Source organism: Cebus imitator, unplaced genomic scaffold, assembly GCF_001604975.1.
Source record: "Cebus imitator isolate Cc_AM_T3 unplaced genomic scaffold, Cebus_imitator-1.0 Scaffold17, whole genome shotgun sequence".
NCBI lineage: Eukaryota > Metazoa > Chordata > Mammalia > Primates > Cebidae > Cebus > Cebus imitator.
Genome location: NW_016107332.1, coordinates 725,896 through 742,351, shown reverse-complemented (window position 1 = coordinate 742,351; position 16,456 = coordinate 725,896). Strand labels below are relative to the sequence as shown.

Here is a 16,456-nt window from a genome sequence, read left to right as displayed (position 1 = left end):
ATAGATGCACATTTCTCACTCACGCAGAATTGTAAATAAGTCACCCAGAAAGAAGCAAAATAAGATGACAATGACAGCGTCCTAGGGTCGCCAGCGATATAACAGGAGGCTGAAGGCGTTTTTGAGACAGGGAACTTTCCGGAGGGCGCCTCTGTCTCTGCCACACAGACAGATTGAAAGCCACTTGCAAACAGTTATACAAATAGACACGCACAGAGACAGCAGGGCGCACACTCGCTACCAGCTGTGGCTGGCGCGCGCAGTGGCCAGGAGAGGGGGCCCTGCGGGCACTGGGAATCACGACAGCTCCCCCTTCCGCTCCTTTTGTGGGAAGCCAAAACTAAAAGCCAGTTTGCCAGTGGCACACGCACTTCGCACAGAAACCTTGCACAGTGTCAACCCCTGGCGGTGGCCCACGCCCCTAAGGTCCCAGTTTCCTTGCAGCAACCTGATGCTGCGGCTCTGCCCGCTCTCGGTGTCCTCTACAGCCCCTGCCCACGGCGCAGCCAGCAGGGTGAAGGTTGACTGAGGGGGCCAGGCCAGGATGGACCGCGAGACAACACTCAGGCCCGGGCTTGGCCCCTCCTGCCCTCTCACGGAGACAATTTTGCAGTTTTGCTTGTTTTGCAGGTCTAGAACTCTTCCCAGAGCTTTGAAATGTCAACCATTTCAGTTATCCTTCCAAGGGATTACAAAATCAGCAATCAGATTTTTTTTTAAGGTCTCAGAAAACGTAAGAAAGTACATATACATACATACAAATATAATCGTTGCACGCCCTCACACGTGTACATACCTATGCCTGTATGTGACCACTTTCATTCCTTTCCTCTCCCGGGAGACACCCCAGAATTTTCAGTAGCAATAAACCTGACAGTTTCTTAGAAGTCTGTCATGAGATGGGACAGGGGTTAGAAAGAATGGATCTTCTCAATCCATATCATGACTCCTCTAATGCTACTGACTTCAAATTTCATGTTCCCAATTTAAGAAAGCTTAATGTGTAGTTCCTCCAGGGACACAGGGAAGGACTCAATAGTCTTGAGGTTCCTTTCCATTCTAATCTATGTATTTTCTGAGAATTTTTGGAAAGCGCTTTTTGTTTCTGTCCCACAATTGGGCCCACACACCTGACGTTCCTCTGTCAGAAGACCAGTTACGTTCGTCTTTTCATTAATCATAGCGTTGCACAGAGGAGACTGAAGGATGTACCCCAGAACTTAGCTGCTGCTTTATGTTTTGATACTATATCTGTATATAAATAGATATAAAATATGTTTTTACTTTCCTACCTCTCCAAATAGCTACTTAATTATGCTTCTTAAAGAGTCTGGAAGTCTACTTATGTCTCCTTAAACTGAGAATTTGTTTATATATTTATTTCACAAATGAGCTGAATTTCTGATATGCCCTTCATAACTTAACAGTTCTATGGAATATATTTTATTATATTTACATAACGGAATCTTAGATTGTTAAAATTTGACATTAGGCTTGTGAAAAAATTGTTAACATAGTCAAGATAAAGGTAAAACAAAACAAAATGTTGGATTTTATAGCAGGAGGATAGCTGGCCAATAGGAAGATTTTATTTTCTATATTATCGTTTAATGAATGATCTAAAATGTGTATTATTATGAAGAAACACATAGAAAAATATTTTCCCTTTGAAGTAAAAAGAATAATTATTTGGGTACTTATGAGTCTCTTTATCTTCTTTATTCTATAGCTATGTGGTCACCAACATTCTTAGTATTATTTTCAGAAATGAAATGGAAATTAGAGGGGAGCTGTCATTTCCTTTTGTAGCAAAAAACTCTAGAATTGAAATGCAGCTGAGCTGAATTTTTAGGTACCACAATAGCAAAATATGATTGAAAATATTAGAATCAAACTGCCAACTGATCAAATTAGCTAATCATAAGTATCATCCTAAGACTTAATACCTTTGATTTCCCCCAACGCCATTTATATTTGACAGATGGTGTTGAAATATATTCCTTTCAGGGAAACAGGAGGAAGAAACTGTAGGATGCAGCTTCAAGTAGGCAGATTGGAAACGTAGTCCTTGGTATTCTTTCTTCTAAATGGAAGTTGAATAATTGCCTATTTTTATTTTTCAGGATAGAGAATTAAATATTGCCACTGCAGAAGAAATACTGATATTTTTAGTAATTCATTAATCTACAAAAGTAAAAATGAGACTACATGAGCTCTAAATTTTTATTGAAAATTGCCTATTTTATATAAAAAGAAATATTCTTATTTATAGGAATTCTACTTGTTCCATAGGCAAGGTCGATTATCTGTAATATCACTTCTGGAAAATATGCCTTTAATTTTATAAAAGATTTAGAGAGAAAAAAATGCACTGTTCTCCAGAGGTGTTACATTTCTCAATTTTGGGCTTGCTTTCAAACACAAAATATGAATTATGATGGAAACTGGCATCAGAAATTGAGAGTGACAGTATTCAGATGATTAATACAGAATGAACAAAAAACCTAACTGCTGCTTATCCACATCAGTGTTTTAATTTGCCTTTTATTAGCAGCTATTGCTAATAAGTACTGCATATATGTACTATATATGTATACAGGATAAATTAAGCTTCAGGACTCTTACGAATATATTTACCTAATATATATTTTAATATATATGTCAATTTCTAAGGAGATTGTTTCAGATGTTCTAAATTAAAAGTAATTTCAAACAAAATCTTCAATGTCATGTGAATAAATATATTTTGATGAAGTATGCTGTTGCTTGATATTACCTCTGAAGTTTGAGGTACTGACTTTTATGGGCCATCTTCAAAACAAATTTTAAGTACTCAAACTATTTAAAAGAATTAACTTTTGCAATTCACATTTTTTCTGTGTGAATGAAAAACCTTTGGATTTATGTTGTAATAGCTTCTTTTATTCTTTTTGTTTTGTCCTTTTGAGATGGGCAGATGAATTTAATTTGAATGCAATGCAGTAGCATTTTGTAATTCTTTTAAAAGTGACTAGAATAGTGATATTCATAGTTATATTTTAAATGTAGATAAGATTTTTGGCATGTGTTTCTAAATAGAAGCTATGGCTTAACATAAATTCAGATTCTATGATTTTCTAATATGACTTGGACACTTCAAGGATAGTGGTTTGGATGAAGTTTTGTTGTGAGAAAAGAATTCTTGAAATTCATTGAAATAGAAGCTTGAAAGAGCTGGTTAAACAGCACTAATATTTGTAGATTGCATTTTCTTTAATAAAAGTATGCTGTATCTATATGCACAAGCATTCATGAAAGTGCTCACTGAAATAATCTATATACTCTATTTATGGTAGGTGATCTCTTCACTTTCTGAAATTATCTATGATTTTTCTTTTTCTAACCTCAGCCCAACTTTCTATTGATTAAGAATAAATAATCTTCTAGCTTCTCTGGACATTGACTAACACTAAACATAATCATGAAAGCAAATCATTTTGACGATTAAATTTTCAAAAATAAAAGAATTTGAAATAATCTACATTAAGTTTCATTTCCTCTCACCATGAATTATAGAAAATTGATAGCTGATACAAGTGGAAAGTTAACTCATGAATAGCAAGAAAAATATTTTAATGATAATCTCATATGAACATCCATCATTTTATTTTTGCGCTAGGCTAGAGAGAGCAAGAGGACAGAGTTGCTCAAACTTACTCCAGCTGTGACTCTGACCCTATCATAATCTTCTTGAATATTCTTCTCCAATACAAACTTTTGCCCCCTCTTCTTTTTTCCAATATATTTTGAAACTTGTAGTTTTAAGATTAGGTAAGGCAATGTGATAGAACTATAGCTAGTATGTTCTGATCTAGGAAAATATTGGCTCTTCTTCATTTCCTTACAAAATTGCTTTAAAAGTACATTAAAATAATTGGTTACATTTTAGAAGAAATGCATAATAGTTAACATATTTACCATTTTAGACTCAGTCTCTCATGGCTGTTTATTCTTTAGTATTGAGTTAACAGCAAAATCAATTACAATCTTATTTCTGCCTGCGACTTTCTGACGGCCTGTTGGAGTTGTTTTACTTCCTTATGCCTCTAGTCACTTGTACTCATTTATAACAAGGAGATAAACCTGTTTTTAGTTATTTATCTGATTGTTCAAAAGGTTTATGTGACATTTGTGTCTGCCTGAGCTTCTTACTGAGTCATTTTTTAACAATCCAGAAGCAAAAACCAAAAGGAAGTAAGATTAATCATAATTAATAGACATTTTGCATTATGTAGCATCAATTTAAGATTATACAGAAAGATTCAATACAGAATGCATAAGAAAAATTTAGTATTACTGTTTAAGGTAAGCAAAGGTCAGTTTTCTCTGTCTCCTCTGTCCACTCTTTACAGGAACCAGAGCGGAATAACCTATTTTCTCTAATTGTTTTGTTAGGAAAAATATAAACCATTCTTTCAAAGAGGTCAGTTGATACAACATTTGGTAGGTTCTTTTCTTTTCTTTGTAATGGCAAATTGAATCAAAGAAAACTTTAAGGCAGAAAGATTTCAATATTCTATTTCAATTGTTTTTTAACTGAATTAATTGGTTTACGTATCACTAACAACAGAATTGCTACTCCTCTAACATGTATTCCACAGCCACTGAAAATGTACAACAGATTCTATTTTGGGAATCTTAATAATAGTTTAGATTTTTCTATGTGCTTTAAACAATAAATTTAGAAATAAAATCAGCAAAATCACAAAGCAGTCAATTTCTAAAAACATGTTACTTGCCTTTTTCCACAGAGTCCAAAGGGACAAATGGACTTCAAATATTCTTTTAAATACTTTTCAGTATCTAATTTAAATCAAATAAAACAATCTAAAACAAAAAAGAACAAATCTAAAATTAAAAAAAAAAATCAATGAGTAAATAAGTAAATGAAACGGCAAAACAATAGTATCACAATTAGGAAAAATGACTTCTCAAAGTGGTAGTCTGTCCAAACCGTCCCTGAAAGACATTAGATCTTCATGTTATGCTTTATCATCCGGAATAAGATTGTTCTTTCTTCAGGGGAATAGAAGTGAGTGATCTTCAGGTATATTATCTCCTTAAACTATCCTGCAAAAACTTATGGCACACATTAAATTAGAATAAGGGATACCATTAATTGGGTGTTCACTCTGTACCAGACATGAAACTAAATGCTCAATGGCAATAACTCTTTTGATCCTCTAGGCAGCCTTTTGAAGCAAATCATCCTTATTTTTACAAATGATGAAACATTTAATAAACAATAGATATTCCTGAGACACAGAGAGGTTATACAATGTATAAAAGTCTCACTACTGTAAATGGAGAAAGGTAAAGTTCAAACCTAAGCAATCTAATATTAGAGCCCATATATTAAACCACCTTGTTATGCTGCTAAAAATATGCTGTTTATTCTGAATTTAGGAGAGAACATGAACTCTTACTCTTCCCTCTCTGTACTTGAGTGACATGGGTATAACCCCAATTTCATTAAAAGCCACAGCAAAACCCAAACTCTGTTGCTCCCAGCTGCTACTGTGAGAAGTCCAAAGTATGTTAGCACTTCATGGATACTAAAGCAGGCACCATAGCAATCCATTATTCTCATCTCTGTTTCTACTTGCCTCCCTGCCATCCCACACATCCCTATAGTTCTTCTACTCTTTCCCATTAAAATATAAAATTATAGCATCATCCCAAGTGGAAAGCAGATTCTGTTGCATGAAGTTTATTTTCTCTTCTTTCCTCATACCCAACAACAAATTCCCCTGTCCTCATCTACCTGAATCTGAATGTCTTTATGTGACAGAGAGGCGCAGACTTTCCCAATGTCCTCTCTTTAATGAGTTTTTTTGGTTTGGCTGCATGACTTACATCCTGATCAGATGGGGGAATTTCTCTAAATTTAGAGTCTTGTATTGCTTTTGCTTTTTCCTGACCTTTAACCTCTTCTAGCTGCCATTCAGAGAATCAGATGCTTTGCATCAGCATCACAGCACTACAATTTCCAAACGGGTTTTAAACTCCACTCACCACTGATTAATGTGTTTGGAAAAGTCACTTAATCTCTCTAGCCTTTCTTTTTTTAATATACCCATAAAATAGGGATAACAATAACAACAACAACCATAAAAGTAATAATGCTTAACTTGCAGGGCAATGGTGAGGATAACCTACATTAAAAAAATCTTTGAAGAAGAAAACAGTGCACTTAGTTATTGTGCTGATGTCACTATTATCACTGCCATTACAGAAATAAGTAAAGTCAAATGCTCATGCACCAAATAAGAAGTGGCAGCTTAATCTTCCCCGCTAATTTGGGCAGGGGTGGCTAAACTAATGCATATGATATACAAGAAGGAAACAAATGAACTCAATTACTCTGAGGCTAAGAAGTATAAAGCAAAACAAGACAAAATAAACATACATATACACATGATGTCACATTTCTACTATTGAATGTTTACATCAAGATAGATAAGTCAATGTTGTCTTGTAGAAAATAAGCAAACTGGCACATAATTAAGTAATTAGTGGAACTGTGGAAGGAGCATGGAAACATCAGTACCCCAGATATTAACAATACAATCCTAATAGGTGGAGGTCATACACAAGACAGCATTAGTTGTTTAACCACAAGAACCAAAATAACTGAATAAGATGTTAGTCTATTTCTAACAGTATAAATTTGGTATTTTCCAAAGTGAGATAGCTCCTGCAAAGATAAGATTCTTGACACTTTCCACATAGTGTATTGGCCAAGACAGCTTGCTAGGATTTTGGAAGGCTGACAACCTTTTCTGAGTGTCAGCTGTCTCTTCCAGGAGGACTCAGAGACTGGGAATTCACTGTTTCCATCTCATTTTCATTCCTTTTTTTTTTTTATTTGAGATTTTGTGTGTGTGTGATTTAGATAAATTGAAAATATTTCAGTAATGTTAAATCAAGAGTGAAATACACCTCATGGAAGCATGTGATACGTTTCTTTGAACATATTGAAAATAAACTGCCAGTAAACATTCCTAACTGGTAATGGAGGAAAAAAACTTCAGCCAAGTGAGAGGCAGAGGGAAGAATTATCATTTAAAAATCACCTGAAATTACAATTACGTTCAAATAATGGTTTTCACTTGCTCATTCTATTTCCTCTTTTTTTTCCCATTTATTTTATTGCATTTTAGGTTTTGGGGTACATGTGAAGAACATGCAAAATTGTTGCATAGGAACACACGTGGCAGTGTGATTTGCTTCCTTCCTCCCCATCACCTACATCTGGCATTTCTCCCCTTGCTATCTCTCCCCAGCTTCCCACCCCCCACCATTCCTCCCCTATTTCCCCCCAACTGACCCCAGTGTGTAGTGCTCCCCTCCCTGTGTCCATGTGTTCTCATTGTTCAACACCTATTTCCTCTTAACCCTTTCGTGCAACAGGTATTGTGTTAGTCTCCTGAAATCCAGAGGCTTTTTTATCCCATTAGCCATGCTCTGTACTCTCGGCAGCCCACTGTCTAGTACTTATGCCTAATTTATTCCTTTGTATGTTTACTGTTATGCTATTTATGTTTTATTTTCTGGTTCATTCCTTCTTATTTTCTTCCCTTATTTCTCTGCAATTATCTACCTATACATGTGGGCATTTCCTCCAGCTCTCTCAACAGTCCTCTTTTCTTTCTGTTCCACTTTCTCTTCTTTACTGATGTTATTTTCCTTTTTGGAATCACCTGCCACATATGCAGCTGTCTACTTTTAGCTTTATAAAATTGTAAGTCCCATTTCTTGCTCAACTGTTTTGGAAATCCTGCCAGAAATAACAGCAATAACAACAGAAAACCCTTGACAAGAAAAATTACACCTTTTTGTTAACCTCGTATTGTCTGGATTTGGGCAACCAAGTCTTCATGATTTCTCATAGTTAGCAAAAATGCCTATCATTTAAGTAAAGCTATAACAAGCTGACTGCTAAAAATTCATCCTGTGCTCTGGTATGTCTTTACCATTCACGGGTGATGAAAAAATGGTATGTAGGTTCTTACCAAGAAAAGTGCTTTTTGTTCCTTTAACCCTACTTCATTGAATATTTGAAGTTTAGGTGGACTTCCATTTTTTTTTTTTAATATGTGATGGACTTGTTAAAGAAACTCATGTCTGATTAGAATGTACAAGTTACTATGACTTAAGCTCATAAAATGTTAATATAATATGAACATATATTTTAAACAATATATATTTATATTTTGAACAATGGACCAAAGAGTTTTTTTGTTGTTTATTTTTCATAAATAATTTATTGATTTGCAGAGTGAAAAGCCTTAACATTTACTTTTAACCTGACAAGACTCTTAAAATTTCCCAATATTTTAATAAGCAAGAGGATTCTTCAAATGTACTTAAATATTATATGTGCTTAAATAGTTGCTTGAATGCAAATATCAATGAAGATGCAGAGTTTTACAAAAAGGACCAAGAGAAGCTTTTATTTTTTAAAAGTTTCAAGAACTTACACAATAGACTAAAACAGGACACAGAACTCGATGACACATTGGGAATTACCTAATTTAACTTGCTCATTTTACACGAGAAGAAATCTGACTAGGACATGTTTCATGATCTACCCAATCTAGTATAATCAATGCCTGTGACAAATAAAATTTTCACTGGAACTTGCATCCTCTGACTTCTAATACAAACATTTCAAATAATCAGAAGCAATGCTTTCTGTTAAATTTTGAATAACAACACAAAGCTCTGTGGAAGAATTAAATTCAGTTGCCTTAAATTGATTGACTACCTGGTGGGAGATAAATTATACATAGACTCTTTTTCAGCTCTAAATTTATGTAGGTCAGAATGTATTATCAAAGTTTACAGTGTGACGATGACAACTGTGTCAATCAGTTTTAAACAAAAGGAATGAAAGGAAGTGGCTTGGACTGTATTGTCATTGCTCACTTTTTCAGTACTGACGCTTTAAAGACATGGTTAGCAAGAAACCTGCCTGGAACGTCTGCAGGCAACGGCAGGAGCACACAAAAGAAGGGACAAAAGTGGTGGTGGGCCTGCTAAGAATGCAGACTACTTGACCTTTGTCCAAGAGCCAACTAGGATAGAGCCCAGTGGCTTTTAAACACTTCTGACAGAGGAAGAAATATATTTTACATTGTGATTCTGTAACCCCCCTTCTCCACTCACACTCCTAAAAAGGTTTGAGAAATAAACTCTCTTACTGTAGGTAATCAGTGTGACTTTTCAATTATAGTCCTTTTCTTCTCTTCAGCTGTGGGCTATTCTACCATTTTGTTCTATTGTTTAAAAACTTTTTTAAAAACGTATATCATTATTTACTGAATGAATTTGAATACCACAGACCCATTAGACTACTGCCCTTCCCTGGCAGAGAACTCGGGGCTTGAGCTTGGCGATTAGCAGTGTTTCAGGAAGACACTATCTCAGAATCAGCTCCAGTGAGGGATGCTAGAAGCAGCCTGAACTTCTTGTATAGAAGCATCTATCTTCTCAGACCTCTCCCGGTTTCCCTTCTGCAACTTCATGACTTCTGGTTTACACAGGATGGACCTCTTTGCCTGGGGATATGCTTAACCTCTTCCTTTCTCTCTACTTCAGGAGTAAGTGAGCCATAACTATTGAACATTTGACACTTTGATGTTACATGCATTATTAATCTGTGGCTGTCCTCATTGTTTCCTCTGGGTTATATGCCTTGTGCACCATCACACTTTCATTTCTAAGAACATACTGTTGAATGTGGTTACGATTTCTGCATGCAATAGCGGGTGAGTCTGAAAGCGCACTGGATATCAATTTAGAAAAAAACCTCATTAGCCTATTTTTTAAAAATATGCTGGACCTCAAAGAAATTATCTAACACCTTTAAGCATAATTTTTTTTTAATCAGTAAAATGGTTGTCATAATATTAAGTCCTTTCTCTATCTCTTTGTAAAACATAACACTACTTACTTGCCTCAACATCATTAGAAGTTGTTTTATAAAAAAGAATTTTAAGACCATTCCACCCTGAATTTATAAAGTGCAAATGTGAATTAAGCAGTTAGAATCAAGCAGAGAATAATTTATAAATTTGGAATCATGAATTTAGTTTCTGTTTTGATGGACTACTTTTTAAAAGTATGGGTGGAGAGATTGAAAATAGAATTTTTTTTTGTTTGCTTTTTTCCTTTTGCCTATTTGTTTTGAATTTTTTGGATTTGTTTAAAAAATTAGTATCAGAAGTCATACTTCCATATTTCTGGTAAGAACTTAGTTTTTTATTCTTGCAGGCGAGCTACAAATAGTTCTCTTGCCTGCTGCTAGAATATCCTCACTATTCAAGAGGAGCCCTTGCCTGTATTTTTTTCTCTCATGCCTGGGATGTGCTACTGTTTATATATTTTAAAAACACCTTGGACGGTATGATAAGGGTCTCAATAATAGATGTCGGTGTAATTTTAAGGTTCTGAAACTATACTTTAGGGTCATATTTTGGATATGTTATTGGTTACAGGTTTCAGAATAGACAAAGTTCAGAGAAGCAGCCAATTGTACAGCCAGGTTGTATTGATGCACAACCATATGGATTAGGACAAAGGAAATATATTTTGACAAAAACTTTTTAAAGAAGAAAGTGAGTGTCTTTCCAAAGCTGTTGAAAACACATTATTGTATTGCTATGGAAGCATCAAACAATGTAATAGATCCATTTAGTCATATTATATGTGCAGGAATCTCAGAGTGGTAACATAATACATATACATACAAGAGTAAAATTTGTGTTAGGGAACTAGTGGTCTTTTAAATGATTGTTATTAGGCTTCATTTTTTTTTCAGGGCATTTTTAGTTTTGAAAAAAAGTTTAGTCAAAAGTATAGTGATTTTCATAAACTCCTTTACCTCTTTCTTTCCCTAGCTTCCACTATTATTTGTAACTTTCATTGGTGTGGTAAATTTGTTACAAGTGATGAGTCAACACTGATACATTATTAATATCCATACACAGGGGTTCACACTTTGTGTTGTACATTCTATAGATTTTGACAAAGGTATAATGACATGTATCCATCATTATAGTATCATACAGAAAAATTTCACTGTCCTAAAAATCCTCTGTGTTCCACCTATTTACCCTTTCCTCCTCTCTAATGCCTGATATTCACTGATCTTTGTACTGCATCTTGTTTTGCCTTATCCAGGAGGTCATGTAGTTGTAATCATACCATATGTAGCCATTTCAGATTGGCTTCTGTCACTTACTAATATGTATTTAAGATTCTTCCATGTCTTTTCACAGTGATTCTTTTATTTTTATAAGCTAAAATTGTTTTCCAAAATAAATGAATACTCTTAGTTTTAGCCAGCTCTGAGTGTAATCTTTGACTTCTAGTTTACTCAACATCTGAGCAAAAATAATGAATTATATTAACATGATTATTACTCTTTAATAACATGAAGAAAAGTTGATTATACTCTATAGAAAAATTGCAAAGATGGAGACTATTGTGGCAAAAGTAAGGCAAAGGATTCTAAGCTATCAATTATATGATTAGATTCTCACCAAAAGTTCTATATATCCACCTTCCCAGGGGTTTCATCTATTTGGACATCTGACAGGCAACTCAAATTGAACATGTTCCAAAACTAAACACAGACTTTATTTCCCTTAAAGTTGCTTCTCCTCTTGTATTCCATATAAAGGTCATTAGTATTGCCACCCAACCATTTGACCAAGCTAGAAACAATTTAGGCTTCCTGCTTTTTATCCCTCCTCCAAAGCAATTATACTGTAATTTATAGGATTCTACTTCTTCCCTAATATTAATCCTTTTTTACTGATTTATGGCCATCCCAACTTTTCATTGCCTTGATTCAGACCATTGTTATTTCTCAATGGATTACTATGATATTGTAAAAGTTTTCTACTCTCTGAAACATCATCTATACTATTATTTCTAAAGTGAGCTTTCTAACGTAAAACTCTGATCAATCTATTCTCCATTTCTGTCCATTTTAAAACATGAAGTCTAAACCTCTCAATACGGCACACAATGTCATCAGTTATCTTATTTCTCTCTACTGTGTCCCTCAGGCTACACATCTCATAAACAGCAGAGCTGAGATTTAAGGCCAACCCATCAATTAAGTCTGTATACTTAACCCACTTAATCACTGTGCCATGTTTTCTTATATAAGTTGGAGGCCAGAGAAACCAGCTGCAGACCTTCTATTGGTACATTTCAAAATTCAGATGTGATTCAAATTCTTCAGATAAGTCAATAAACTTGCTAATTGCTTACTTCTTACGTATATTAAATGCTATGATCATAGTCAACAAACATTGTACAAGATATATGTAGCAATAAAAACAAGTGTAATGCATTTGAAGCCTCTAGTTGAAATTTTAAGGTTGAAAGAGGCTCCCAGAAATTGTCTAGTTCATGATTCTATTTCTAATACAGTTTTAGAACTGGACAACATGATGAGATTTTCTTTTTCATAAAGATTTCTAAGGCTGAACACTTGAATTTTATCTCTTAGTTATCTAGTTAACTTCAGTTAAAAATGGAACATTCTGCTTTTTGCTATAAGTGAAGCAAATGAATAAAATAAAGTAGACATCAATGTCCACTCAAAAACCCTTCTTCATTAACAGAAAATGTAATCAAGGGATTTTAGTAATTCTTCACAGACTATACCCTGGCTCTTTTGGCAAACAGGCTGACTTGTAGGTGCAAGCAAGCTATTTCCATAAGCAGACAGGAAAAGGTCTCACTGTGCTGGGCATTATGCTAATATTATAAAGAATTGATGTCTGTTTTTTCCCCAAAATATTGTAGAAGAAATTAAAGTTTTTTTTTTTTTTCCTTCATAAATGCCTCACTTTCCTGAGAAGGTCTGAGTCTAACTTTGTAATTTTCAAAGCACTAAAGAAATAGTGAGAAGAGGCAGACTCACAGGGAATTAGCAATCTGGGGAGAAATAAGTTGGCATGTAGGAATCAGTGGTGACCTCAGCCTGGATTGGTGGAGAGGTGTCAGTAAAGTGAACAAGAACTTACTAGAGGTAGGACAGAGCAACAGAAAATGTGCTGAAATATATCAAACTAAGATGTTTGAGAAATAAAGATGCAAGTTTAAAATGTCATAGATTTTATAATGAAGCATGTTCAAACATTGTTTTCCAAATTAGTCACTGCAGAGAGCTCATTCCTTTGATACTGTTATGTAGACCTTTCTTTTAAAATTAATTTTAGGAAGAGTTTACATGTTTATAGGCCATAACTTTGGGACCATAAAAATGTTATATATACTGGTTAACATACCACATTCAAAATACTTGGCTCTGAGTGGCTTTTTGTTGTTTCCATGAACAAAGTACCCCACAGAAGGTGAGAATGTCAAATAAATGTGTGGTTTCTCCAAATAATTTTTTAATCTTCCTATAAACATTCTGAGTCAGGATTCAGCATTGTGATTATAATTGTAAACCTTTCAATGTCAATTGCTCGAAGGTGGAAAACCCGCAGTTGGGTTTAGAAAGTCTTAAAATTGAAATGTAATATTATTTTATAATCAGGTCTTCTCCATTAGAAGAACATGGTCAGAATTTATGTAATATGCTTATTATTTCCCAGAGAATCATGATGTTCCAGAAACAGTTAAGGAACTTAGGTCAGTGGTATGTTCTCCACTCCAAACCCAGCCTTTTTCTGAAAGAGGAGGCAGGAACAAATCATACTCAGTTCAGTTCCCCAGAGTCTACTCTGGTGGCACGCATTACTTTATGTGCAACTTAGTTAAAATGTGGGCACAGAGACACACATACGCAAAGCCTGTCAAAAATTATTTTTAAAATGAGTTCAATTGTTTTAGATTCCACATATAAATGAAAACATGCATTATTCGTCTTTCTGTGCATGGCTTGATTTAATTATTCTACATTGTATTTAATAATCATAATATCACTTGTACTCATAGATTTATACAATTCTAAATTGTCTACTTACAATAATTTTTTAAAAATTTAAAACGTTATTAAAAAAAATGCAAACCCATCCCATTAATATTAAGTGGAAAGACTAAACTTCTTAACCCAGTAAAAATGTTCTTGCAGTTGTTCAAATTAATACAATGCCTCCAAAGTACTCTTTGGAAATTCTTGTAAATTTTCTTGTTTGCCTATTTGCCCTGCTATCTTCCCAACACTTTTCAGGAGGAAATGGCTTTTTAACAAGAAAAATCCTCTTGAAATTACATTTCCAAGTGGGTCCCGGCCACAGCAGCTGCAATGCGTTGTAACAATTTTGGTCTTTTTGGTGTTTCTCATTGTTAAAAGCATAAGTGGCCAACACTCAGGTCTTCTGCCACAGCCATCCCAGTGATTGACAAATTGAATTGAAGTGTGTACTGTTAATTTTATTGTTAAAAAATAAAAGCTTTCAACACAAAAGAGAAACTATATTTGATGGCCTGAACCTTACAAAATTATGATCTAAAAATATAACCCTGGTTTTTAGTAGAAATCAATAAAGAATAGTGTAGCTCAACCTCACCACTAATGTTTTTTTTTTTTTTTTTTTTTTGTCCATTTCTGAGACAGTCAGACACTAACAAAGAAGATGCTCTAATGGTGGAACCAAGATATTCTGGATATTCAAGGACTATTTCAAATATCTTAGGAAAACAAAGCCAAAGCAATGAACATATAATTGATGATAAATCCATGCTATTGGAATTAAGAACTGTACACTCAGTGAAGTTTTGTGTGTGTGTGTCTGTATGAGAGTTTATTGACAAAGACACAAGGTCAAGCTTCCCCCAACCCCTATCTTTCCCCAAAACAGGGCCCAACAAGAACAGAGGAATGAGAAGTATTCTTAGGGCAACATTTCCCCCATCGCCCTCCCCATTTATTTTTAGAGTCTCAAGCTCCGCAACACAGACACACAGAGCAAGCAGGCTTGGATGAGGACAGACACTCAGGGAATCTGTGACCAGCAGAAGAGTACAGTGAAGTTTCAATAGCAATCGTCATAGTGAGATTTAATGTAAAGTTTTGAGGGACTGATATTCTGTAGTTAAGATGCATGGAAAGGAAGGAAGAGTGTAACTGACTGCTCCTTTTAACACAATGATGAACAAAATCAAGTAGGGTAAATAGACCAACTTCCAAATCATAGTTACTGCTTATCTGTGGATAACGCAGACTGACATAAAATGTGATATCAGTATACTACTCTAGTATATTCCTAGCAAGCTACCTGCAGCATTAGTGTGACTAGATATTTGAAAAATACATTCTTGTTTTTGGAAGACAGTGAAAGTTAACCTTTGTGGAGCACCTACTTTATGCCAGGAATTTTATGCTGCCTTACTTAATCTTCCCTAAACCCTGTAAGCTTCTGTTATGTGCAGAGTACTCACTAAATTTTTGAAGGAGGTAATCAAGAAGGAAGGATGATACCAGAAAAGTAATCATATAGGTTTCGAGCAAGCTCAGCCTTTAGTATCTGTGAATCCATGTGACTCAGTTTCAAGATCAGAATTATTTGATTATGATTTTAATATAGGACAGTGTTGCTTCTCTGAGTTAAGTGAGAAGACTACTTAAATTTTGTTTTTGTTTTTGTAAAAGTAATGAGATTGGTTTTTGCCCAAATTGGGGTTCCGTTTTGTTTTAGGAAGTTAACATCTGTGCCCATAAACTCTCAAAACATTGTTGACATTCCTGTTCTCTAGTCTGAGGAGAAAATCCAAAATGACCATAATATTCAAGAGGAGGAGGTTGTAAATCTCTCTTCAAAGCAAAAAAACAAAAAACCAAAAACCACCACCAACATAAACAACAACATTCTAAATACCTGATAACTACTAGTAGTTACTGGAAGGTAGCAGATTGCAAAACAAGGACTTAGAGACAGTTTGTGGGAAATTCAGGTCCCCAGATTGCAAGAGTGTTAGTTTATACATTTTTATGTGTCATTTTTAGGAGGAAAAGAGATTGGCAGTTAATACTAATTATTCAATAGAGTTCATATTGTTCACTGTGTTTCCTCTGACTAGATTTTCAATGATCAGAACAAGGTATGGGTCAAATATCGCATCATGTTTTAGAAGGGCTAGGAAAGAGAGCTATTCCCCTGTTGGTCTGATTGTCACAAACCCAGCAACCCATAGAGCATTTCTGGAATGTGCACATGTTTAACACCTGGAATTTTCTGAGAATTATACTCATACTTCATCTGTCATCAGAATGAAAAGCCAAGGGCCAACTAAAGGAGAATTTCCGAGGCAATTCTTCTGGAGCTAGCAATATACCCTACTTGTCATCTCTCAGACGCGAGCCCTTAATCCCCTCTTCCTAAAATTGTTTATTTTAAAATATGAGAAAGGCTAGGGATGTTACAGCCGAGCTCTGAGCTTTCTC

General features: G+C 34.8%; 1 protein-coding gene across 1 annotated transcript in view; it reads left to right on the top strand.

Annotated features, from left to right (window-relative positions):
• The window catches only part of DKK2 (dickkopf WNT signaling pathway inhibitor 2), a 104,994-nt gene that overhangs the window by 1,653 nt on the left and 86,885 nt on the right, over positions 1-16,456 (top strand). The window lies entirely within an intron of this gene.